The following is a 10,976-nucleotide window of genomic DNA, read 5'->3' on the forward strand; positions in this document are numbered from 1 at the left end:
TCTGAAATACTAAATTCAGCCTCAGTTTTATCTGTAAAATGGGAATAGTGTCTTGTTTGTTTTCACAGGGCCATTGTGAGAACAAACAACAAGGTAAAGATACTGATGCACTTTCTCTATTAAAAAGCCTTATATAAAGAGTGTTCTAAGCAAGTGGCTGTGGAGAAAACCTGCTATTATCATTTCACTGGGAACAAATTAAATGCTAGGAGGACACTGGCTATAAAAATTCACTTTTCACTGTTTGAGAGCCCAATATCCAAAGGAGCAAAACATTTTCTGTTTCTCACAGCATTTCAGCCAAGCTTCAGATTAAGACTTAATTGTAGGCAGCCATTTACCCAGCTTGAGAAAAGTTGCTTCTGTGGAAAGGGCCATTTATTGCTGCCTTCTGATAAAGCAAGTGGTGTTATTTAAATAAACTGTAATGGATGTTCTTTACTTCTTGCTTTTGTCTATTAGATACAACTTAACTGGAGGGCACCAACAAAATGGAGAAGGCCTTTATTTTTATGTAATGCCTATAAAGGCAACAGAATTGTCAGGGTGTGATTTGTTATGTGCCAGCTGTCACAAAAGAATGGGAGCTGTGGAGAGGGGGTGAACAAATGATTTACATTATGATTAACTGAATTTCATTCATAGGGAAAAGGGTTACTTTAATAGGAGTTGGCTCTAATGCAGCTTGCTATTGTACATTATCCCCACCCCCAGTAGCTAGGATATATACAAGGAGGCTTATGCACACAGATCTCTCATTGGCCTGGGAAAAATGCCTGCGAAGCAGGGTGGGTAGGTACGGTTCTTGGGCACATCTGTTTACTGGGGTTTCTCTTGAAGCTCCAGTGAAGGTGGTTGGTGCTGGGTGGTCAGACCGCACTTAAAATTTGTTAGGCATTGGAAGGTTTAATGACAGTCCTCTTTTGCTCCAAATACCTGACCGATGGGTAGGCAAGCACATGCTGGTGAATGGGCAGAGGACATATTGCAGAGCAGTGTTTCTCAACAGCCGGTCCGCGGACCGGCAGCGGTCCGCGGAGGCTTGAGTGCCGGTCCGCGACTAGGAAGGCAGGGCTCCAAACTGAATACGCTTGTTTTTCTATCCGCTTTTCTCTCCGCTGTAAAAGTTTTTCTCTCCCCGGAAATTCCGAGGCTCCTGGAACGTCAGTGGCCAATAGGGGTGGAGCAGGGGCGGGGCTTGTGCCGAGGCGGGAAGATAGCCCAGTCAGTGAGTGAGTGAGCGGAGAAATTGGGTGGTTGCTGGAAGGTGGTTTTTTGAGATCTTTGAAGGTGAGCTGCTTAAACTTACTGGGCTAAAAATAAGTGAGGTGCTGAGGCTGTGAGTGTTTGCTTTGACCAACTGCAGGGGGGGTATATTTAGGAGGGCGGGAGGGTTTACTTACCCCTCCCTGCCGCTTTCTCGCTTGTCGCCCACATGGCCAGATCAAGGCCCAGAATCGGCAGTCTGGGCCCAAATCGGCCCAGACTGCCGCCGCCACCGACCGCCCACCCAGCTGCCCCCACAGAAGCTAAAGAAGCCGCCGCCGCCCCCACACGACCGAAGACGGCGAAATAGGCCCAAACTACTGCCTGCCCCAAACAACTGCCGCGGCTGCAGCCGCCGCCCAGCCGCCCCCACAAAGGCCCAATTTCAGGCCAAAGAAGCTGCCGCCACCGCCCCCACATGGCCGAAGACGGGCCAAATCGGCCCAAAACTACTTGAAGAAGCTGCCACTGAGATTGCAGTTTTTCCCCCTCTGTGCTGCCAGGGGGATGCTTGGCGCCTGACTGTGCCTGTGCCGCCGCCGTCGACTGCTTCTCCTGCTCTTCAACTATCGGGGACTCACGCGAGGGAGTGGAGAGCAGAGCATTGAGGATAAATAAGCCAGTAGTGCTGTGCATGGCCACAGAGTTGGGATGCTGCACAGAAACACTGACCTGCAAACGGAGGCAGTCCCCGGATCCCATCCCATCCCCCCCCCCCCGGGAAAATGGCCCTGTTCCAAGTTTCTTCGCTCCGCACTCGACAAAAGTTGCTCCCAAAGTGCCACTCCTTAATCTGGCTTTCCCTGGCGCAGACTCCTCACCCTGACTCCGCTCTTTGCGGCCTTTCCTCCCTCGGCCCTGCCCAGTCCCTGCCTCTTGTTGCTCCCTCGCCTCTCTGCCCTCAAACCCCACTCCGACCTGCTAGCCTCTCCCTTTCGCCCGCCCTCGCTCGCTCTTACTCCTCCTAGCCGCTTCTTCTGTTCCAGCCCTTTCTCTGTTTTGGCGACGCCTCGCTTCCCTCTTCTTCCGCTACAACTCTGAGTCTCCTGCAACTTTTCTTTTGCAGTCCCACGTTACGTGGGCTTAAATAAGCCAGCAGTGCTGTGCATGGCCACAGAGTTGGGATGCTGCACAGAAGCACTGGCCTGCAAACAGAGGCAGTCCCCGGATCCCATCCCATCCGCCCCCCGCGAAAATGGCCCCGTTCCATCTCCGAGCCGCGCGGTCTGAGGGCTGCGCCGACCTGCTGCGCCTCATAAAGGAGCTTGCTAGATATGAAGAAATGGAGGATCAAGTAGTACTGACTGGGAAAGATCTGCTTGCTTGAGGATGGCTTTGGAGAACACCCTTTCTACCACTGTCTTGTTGCAGAAGTACCAAAAGTTTGTCATCTCTTTGCCATTCACAAATACAGCCCCAATATTGCTTTTGGGAGAAAGTAATGCAAGCATTCAAATAGTGCTTGAATGTGTTCTATTTTAATGATTCTTTTTTTATATGCATGTACTAAGAGTCTCCTTGGAATTTGGGAATGCATACTTTCCAGTAAGCAGACATGGCTCTTATTTATGGCTACATGGAAAGGAAGAATATTGTTGGTTTTCATACCAAGGTTTTATTTTGAATATCTCATTATCAGACTTCTTCCTCTGCTCCTAAAATATTTGAATATAATGTTCACATTAACATTGTGTGCATTTTGATATGTAAATAGTATGTAAATAAAATACAGTTTATTGTTTAACAAATTTTATTTTATGACATTATTTAATTTCTTAATTAATTTCTTGTGTAAATAGTATGTAAATAAAATAGTTTGTTTAACAAATTTTATTTTATGACATTATTTTAATTGCAAGTTAATTGCAAGTAGATGCAAGTTTTGGACCGGTATAAAGTCTTAGATATATAAAATAAAATTAAACTTGAAACCCCTCTACTAACTGCTGGTCCGGGAAACTGCACACAAAGAATGTAGCGGTCCTTGACACTCTGCACAAATGATTTAGCGGTCCTTGAGTCCAAAAAGGTTGAGAAACACTGTTGCAGAGGACAGAGGCACTTCTAAAGAGACACTGGCTGACATCCAGACTAACTTCTTGAATAGTCCTACTTAGGGAGTCTAAAGGACTACTTAATTTCAGCAGGAGTAGAAATTTAGTCTGGATGTTGGCCACACTGTCCACTGAATCAGGATTTAGACCAAGAAAGGTTTTGTACTTAACAACTAGCACCTTCAGCTGAGATCAGAAAACCAAGTAGTAGGCAGTGAAGTTGACTGAGAACTAGTTTGCTTTGTTTCTTTTTTCCTGTTTCTCACTGGGAGGTAGCTGCTACATTTGGCACCAACTGAAGTTTCCATACAATCTTCAAGAACAGCCCTTCATAAACTGCTTTGCCCTGGAATTAGGATTAGGAAGCATGGATGATGCTTGCCAGAGATCCAAAACTTTAAAAAGTTACTCATTTGAAGAACGTGTTTGTCCTTGCAGTTCTGGGAAGATTGAAACTACACATTCCAACTCAAGCTTATTTCTCCTGAAACTAATCCTTATCCAGGCTCTGATAAATTTTACTTAACTATTCTTTTAGTGGATCAGATTGAAGCCAGGTTGTATAATGTTGCTAAATATTGTTTTATTGCTAGTAAAATTTGATTAGAGGTTATCAAATAGTTATTTATTAGTGGCTTTTCTGGATCCAAATACATATAATGCAGCTGGTCAGATATTTTAGTATATATTATTATTATTATTTCTTGTTTACACAGTCAGACAGGTGTTATTGACTGGTTTGTTTCATCCAGACATCGAGTCCTTCCCAAGGACCTGGGATGGCTGGATTTTATTGTCAATTGTTATAGATATCGTCGCAGAATATAGGCTGTTCCCAGTAAAGCTGCTTTTTGTAAATGGCTGATGGTGATTTCTGTGGCCCCTATGGTGTTGAGGTGCTCTTCAAGGTCTTTTGGGACTGCACCCAGGGCGCCAATTACCACTGGGATTATTTTGGTCTTTTTCTGCCACAGCCTTTCAATTTCAATTTGTAGATCTTTGTATTTGGTGATTTTTTCTATTTCTTTTTCTTCTATTCTGCTATCCCCTGGTATTGCTATGTAGATTATTTTGACTTGTTTTTCTTTCTTCTTGACTACAGTTATATCTGGTGTATTGTGTGGCAGATGTTTGTCTGTTTGTAGTCGGAAGTCCCATAATATTTTTACATTTTCTTCAACTTTTTCAATTTTATTGTCCCATCAATGTTTGGCTACATCTAGCTTGTATTTTTTGCAGATGTTCCAGTGTATCATCCCTGCTACTTTGTCATGCCTTTGTTTGTCGTCAGTCTGTGCGATCTTTTTACAACAGCTAATTAGGTGGTCCATGGTTTCATCTGCTTCTTTACAAAGGCGGCACTTTTTGTTTGTGGTGGATTTTTCGACTTTTGCTCTTATTGCATTTGTTCTTAGTGCCTGTTCTTGTGCAGCCAGTATTAAACCCTCTGTTTCTTTCTTCAAGTTGCCATTCTTAAGCCATTGCCAGGTCTTGGTGATGTCTGATTTTCCACTTATATTGTGCAAATATTGACCATGCAGTGGCTTATTTTTCCATTTTTCTGCTCGGTTCTTGACTTGTTCTTTCTTGTAGGCCTGCTTTCTTTCATTGGTGTTGAATAGTTCCGCATTATTGACCATTTGAAGTGCATCTTCTTCACTGTCCTTGATATATTCTTCAAGGCCTCTTTTCTCCTCCTCTACTGTTTGATGGACTTGCAGCATTCCTCTTCCACCTGAGCTGCAAGGGAGGTATAGCCTATCGACATCACTGCAGGGGTGCAGAGCATGATTGATGGTCATGATTTTCCTGGTCTTATGATCTAGCGTCTCTAGCTCTGCCTGGGTCCAGTCTATTATTCCTGCAGTGTATCTGATAACAGGTATAGCCCAAGTGTTTATGGCTTGTATGGTGTTCCCGCCATTGAGTTTGGACTTGAGGATTTTTCTAACTCTCCTGATGTATTCACTTCCCATTTTTCTTTTAACTTCAGTGTGTGCGATGTTATCAGCCTGGAGAATGCCCAAGTATTTGTAAGGTTCTTTCTCTTCCAGTTTCTTGATCTTGCTTCCATTGGGCAGTTCTATTCCTTCTGTTTTTCTTATTTTCCCTCTGTTCATTATTAATGCAGCACACTTGTCTAGTCCAAACTCCATTGCTATATCGCTACTGAATATACGGACAGTGTTTAGCAATGATTCGATTTCTGACTGGGACTTTCCATACAACTTCAGATCGTCTATGTACAGCAGATGGTTGATTTGACTTGATGTTTTAGATGTTTGGTATCCGAGGCCTGTTTTTGTTAGTATTTGTGAAAGTGAGGTCATCGCGATTACAAACAACAGAGGGGATAGTGAGTCTTCTTGAAAAATGCCTCTTCTAATGCTAACCTTCCCAAGTGTCTCGCCAGTGATTGTTAACTGTGTACTCCACATGCTCATTGCTTTTTTATAAATATCTGAATGTTTTTGCTGACACCAGTTGTTTCTAAACATTTTAGTATCCATGTGTGAGGCAATGAATTGAAGGCTTTCTTGTAGTCAATCCATGCAACACTTAGATTGGTTTTTCTTCTCTTGCAATTTTCTAAAATCATTTTGTCAATCAGCAGCTGATCTTTTGTGCCTCTGGTGTTCGGGCAATTTCCTTTCTGTTCAACTGGAAGCTGTTTGTTAGTTAATAAGTGTTGCATCACTTCATCTGCTATTATTCCAGTTAATAATTTGAACATGGTTGGCAGACAGATTATCAGTCTATAATTACTTGGAACTGCACCTTTTGCTGGGTCTTTCATGATGAGATGAGTTTTCCCAGTTGTTAGCCATTGTTCAATATCACCTCCTTGCAAAATGTGATTGAACTGTTTTGAGAGTTGTTTATGAAGGCTTGTTAGGTGTTTAAGCCAAAAGCCGTGCAGTTCATCGTCGCCTGGAGCAGTCCAATTTTTAATTTTCTTTGCTCTTTCACTTATTAATTCTGGTGTTATTATTAGATCTTGCATTTGTTGGTTACATTTTTTGACCTCTTTCATCCAGCCTGCTTTTTTATTATATTCTATTGGATTGTCCCATAATTTCCCCCAGGATTGCACTGTTTCTTCTTTATTTGGTGTTTCTAGGTTTCTTGCAGTTCCTCCTTCTATACTTTGGTAGAAACGTCTCTGATTCAACTAGAATTGGAGATTCTGCCTGAGTTGTGTAGTTCTGGCTTCATATCTGCTAATCTTCTTTGACACTGCTGTTATTTGCTGCTTCATTATTTCCAGGACTTCTCTAATTTTCCTTGAATCTAGGTGGTATTTTTGGATCAGATACTGTTTAGTCTTTTCATTCTTCAGCTTCTTGTCTTTCATATCTTTCAATTTACTAGCATCTGATCTAAGCCTGGAGATTTTATTTTCTAATCTAATCTTCCATTTAGGTGATGTACTACTTTCTTTTTTTACAGGTCCATTGATCTTATATCCGAGCTCTTGTGTTGTTATTGTTGCTGCACTGTACATTAGTTGGTTTGTTTCTTGCAAATTATTGGTTGTTATTTCTGCAAGTGCAGCATTGACATCTTTTAATGCCTGAGCTAGTTGTTTTTTGGCAACTGTTTTTAGAGCTGGAAGTCGAACCCTGGTGGTTGTTTGGTTCATGTGCTCAGTTATTTTTTGCTTTAGTTCTTGTTGCTTTTCTGTTAAACGGCATTCGGGTTTTTGAGGTGAAGGCAAAGGGGAGGTTGCCTGGTTTTGATTTTGAAACAGTTCAGCAACAGTGGCATCCTCTATTTCCAACACCTCCTCCACCTGCGCCTGAGCCACTGCTTCAGTTGGTGGTAATTCTTCTTCCATGTCTTGAGCCTGTGTTGCTCTTTGCAGTTCTTCCAGCTCAACTCCTGTGAATACTTTATTTCTTAGTATGAATCTTCTCTGGTCTGCTAGCCTTTGTTCTGTTATTTCTGTATCTGGATGCTTCTCTTTCCAAATTTGGTACATTCTTTTTAAATAACCTCTTCTCGTTGGACTAGACTTGTAATAGCAGATCATTATTTCCTTGTTGGCATTTTTCATATATTTTTTTGGTTAAGCGACGTTTCTTCCAGTAACCTTGCAGTCTTCAGCCCTGGTTGCTCAACTGAAGATCCTGAGTCCTGTTGCCCACTTGCCACCAGATGTCCAGGGACTCCAGCACCTGGCGCGGTCCTTGTTGGCCTGGGCGACCACCGATCCGGTATAGATTGATTAAAGTTACGTCTCACCATATTGTTGATGGGAGAGGCACTCTTTGTCTGGCTCCTCTGGTGAGACCTGTCCAGTATGGTTGGACCTCTGGCATAGCTCTCACCTTCCTCAGAGCACGCAAGCCCCACAACCACGCCAAGGTAGTGCCTCACTGGGGGTATTATTATTATTATTATTATTATTATTATTATTATTATTATTATTACTTTAAATTTATATAATAGTTAATAAAGTAACTCAATTGTATTTCCTGAATTGTTCGTATTGGTTCTCTGGTCATTGACCAAAATAAAGATTACCATATCTCATCTCATCTCATCTAAAAAAAGTTGCTGTCTGCAAATCAAATGAACTTAGGGTCTTGATCACATCCACCATCTGGGACTTCTGGACTATTATCTGCTCTAAAAGAGGCAAGGAGATCACACCAATGGTGGGTAAGCCCCCAGACCTCAGCCCAGACCCTGCAGACCCCACCATCTTTTCCCTCTTGCTCAGATTCAGAACCAGCCTTTTGTCCAGTTGAGCACAGCTGCCAGGTTCTGGTTTAGGGATTGAGATGCTGCTGTTCTATCTATTAAGCTGGATGGCCAAGAAGAATGAGCAGAAAGTGAATGAAACCTCGGGACTCTTCCAGCACCCCACAGCCAACAGAAAAGAAGTTGGGTTTCAAATGCAAATGGCTGGAGGCCCAGCATATTCTTCCAAACAGATGCATATTGAAATTTAAAAAATGATTTAGCTTACAAATGACTGACAATGTACACATTCACAATGCAACCACAAAGGAAGATGTCTCAAAAATATGGAAAGCTAAACCTTGCAGGTGGTTACACAAATAGCACTGACCCTTGGCTCTAGTTTCTTGCCAAACAGTGGGATTTGGGCTTAAGACAAAACCCACATATGCTCTCTGTGTTATGAAAGGAACCAGCATGATACATTTGCATTTACTAAGCTTATATGAATGTGAAAAGATCAATTAAAATCCAAAGAGATTTTAAACCTTACCTCTGTGGAAGGCCTGTTTCCAAAGCTGCATATTGGATTGCAGATTTGTCCCCAATCTGGTAGTGAATAGATAATTTTGTCATTTCCCTGCTGTTATCTTTGCTGTCCTTGAGAGATTTGCCTTCATGAATATTTTACCTCAGTGTCCAAAGAAGAGATTGACTGAAAAGGAGATCACAGATAATCCAATGGCTGCTCCACATGACATTTCCCCTACATAATCCACATTTACACACACACCCAAAAGTAGGCACGGCCCCTTGTGACACTTGCCTCAAGTGTTTATTGTGTTTTGAATACATGGGCCAGGAAGCCAGTGGCTTTGTGACTGACATGTTTTCAGGCAAAATACTTGTTCCACTTTTCATAAGCAACAGTGTACACATTCCCACTGTGTGCCAAGATGATCTCTGAATTGGAAAATATCATATCTGAAGAGACCCTACACCAAGACAAGCTGCGGGAAGCCTTCAGTAAAAACAGAAATATCTGAAAGAACAATAAACCTGATCTCACAGCATGACTGGATTATGTTAATTCTTGTGGTACTTATGATCAGGTACTTACATAACTTTGTTGTACAATGTTATGTTCACTTATATAAACAGGTGGTTAATTTGTTTCAAAATATCCCTCTATTTATCTGAAATAAAATGTATGAAAGTCTGCCTGGTTTAAAAAAAAAACACCAATGGTTAGGCTATGTTGTAGCTTAGATGTGTCAGGAAAGGCCCAAGATTGTCTCATACCTCCAAAAGCTGCCATAGTTTAGTGCAGGAAAAACCTGTCTCAACATCTCTTTCAACCCTAGGCAAACCATGGCAGTTTGGTCATGGTGAAAATTATGCTGTTCTTAACATGATATGAATCTCATGGGGTCCTTGTATGAGCAACCAAATACAACTCAAATCAAACTTTTATGCAGACATACGGTTAAAGCAATGAAGGCAATGCTTACACATTAGGTTTTAAAAGTGTCTAGAAGTTAAGGGAAGAAAGAAAATGGAAAATACCTATAAAGAACGGAGAGGTTTAAGAGGTGTTGAAAGCAGGGGCACAGACTTTTAAGTTCTCTGGGGAGGGGGGGCACTGGACCAAGTCTGGGAAGGGTACAGGTTTATTCGTTTATATTAGCATGCAGATTACGTGGCTCACCACCCATAATCTTATACTATATCCCCTGTAGACTGCACCAAAGAGTAGCTAAACAGAGAGAACCCTAATAAGAAAAAATGCATGCAGTGTACACATTCCTAGAATTCATCTCCACTGAATGTGCGTCTATCTAGATGGCAATGTATTCCAACACAAGTTCCCATAGGAGATTGTACAGGGCATCTGCACATTTTTTAAACATGTTGCACAATTGCTTAGTGCCATCTGCTGAAAGTCTGTGAAAAACCACTGCCTTTTTCAAAAAAGGGAATATTGAAAAAGCACGGTTTTTCATGGATTGTCAACAGATGGCCAACAGATGGTGCAAAGAAATGACATGCCATGTTTAAATGTTCTGCAGATACCCTGTAGAATCTCCCATCAGAATCTGTATTCACGTTGGAATACCTTGCTATCAAGACAGACCTTGAGGCTATTCACATGCACATGCAAAACCAGGCTAAGGGAGCCCAGCCCAGTTCTGCATGCTCATGTGAACCGCTGGGATCGGGCCCAATCCCAGGGCCACCCAGCAGCAAACCTGCCCAAATAGCCTCCCTCTAAAATGCGGTTAAGGGAGCGAGAGCTCCCTTAATCTCATTCTCTTGATTGTGTGTCAGCCGTGGATGCTTTGCAGCCACAGCTGGCACATGCAAGGGGAGGGGGGATCCCAATAATGCACTGTGTACTTGCGTCGGGAGATGGGGCAGTGCATGCTGGTGTGTCCCGGCACCTCAACCCCCCAGAGATGCTGGGAGCGCAGCCGATCTGCCTGCCCAGGGAAGGGAGGCCAATCATCTGCTGGGAGGGTAAGTGAAGCCCGCTCTCCCCTCAGACCACCCTGGAGCTCTTCTCAGTGATCGTGAGAAGAGTTCCCTTGTATTCCCTGATATTGATTTTATTGACTGGAGCCAGGTGAGAGGCGGAGGCGATTCCCCGCCGTGTGGGCTGCTGGGCGGCACGGAAGTCCGGCTCAGTTTACCTTAAAGAAGCCGCCTGCTGCCCCCCCCCCGGAGGCGCGTTCATGAGCCGCGCCTGTTCCTGACACATCTTGCAAATATAGCTCCTTGTTTTACAGCTGCTTCCCTCATAAATACAAAGCAATCTTATGTCTGTTAAGCTAAGCTGTATTGAGAAACTACTCCATTTTTCTCCTGCTTTCCCTTTTCACCACGCCCCACACACTAAAGGATCCCCACTGGGACAAGCGTCTAATTAACAAAACATAAAGGATTCCCAGTTAGAATACAACACTCTTCTTT

General features: G+C 43.0%; 1 protein-coding gene and 1 long non-coding RNA gene across 3 annotated transcripts in view; one reads left to right on the forward strand and one right to left on the reverse strand.

Annotated features, from left to right (window-relative positions):
* The window catches only part of LOC128347338 (rho GTPase-activating protein 24-like), a 52,042-nt gene extending 43,470 nt beyond the window's left edge, over positions 1–8,572 (reverse strand). The window contains exon 1 of the mRNA XM_053301811.1: positions 8,560–8,572. The gene's annotated coding sequence lies outside the window, so the exon portion shown is untranslated. The remainder of the gene's footprint in view (positions 1–8,559) is intronic.
* Positions 1,010–3,014, forward strand: LOC128347339 (uncharacterized). Of its 2 annotated transcripts, none has more exons than XR_008317518.1 (2): positions 1,010–1,290; positions 1,770–3,014. It is a non-coding gene; the product is annotated as an uncharacterized LOC128347339 (long non-coding RNA). The 2 variants fall into 2 exon arrangements; XR_008317517.1 differs by having other exon boundaries at positions 2,333–3,014.
* Positions 8,573–10,976: the final 2,404 nt, after the last annotated feature.

The sequence above is a fragment of the Hemicordylus capensis genome, chromosome 2, assembly GCF_027244095.1.
Source record: "Hemicordylus capensis ecotype Gifberg chromosome 2, rHemCap1.1.pri, whole genome shotgun sequence".
Classification (NCBI taxonomy): Eukaryota; Metazoa; Chordata; class Lepidosauria; order Squamata; family Cordylidae; genus Hemicordylus; species Hemicordylus capensis.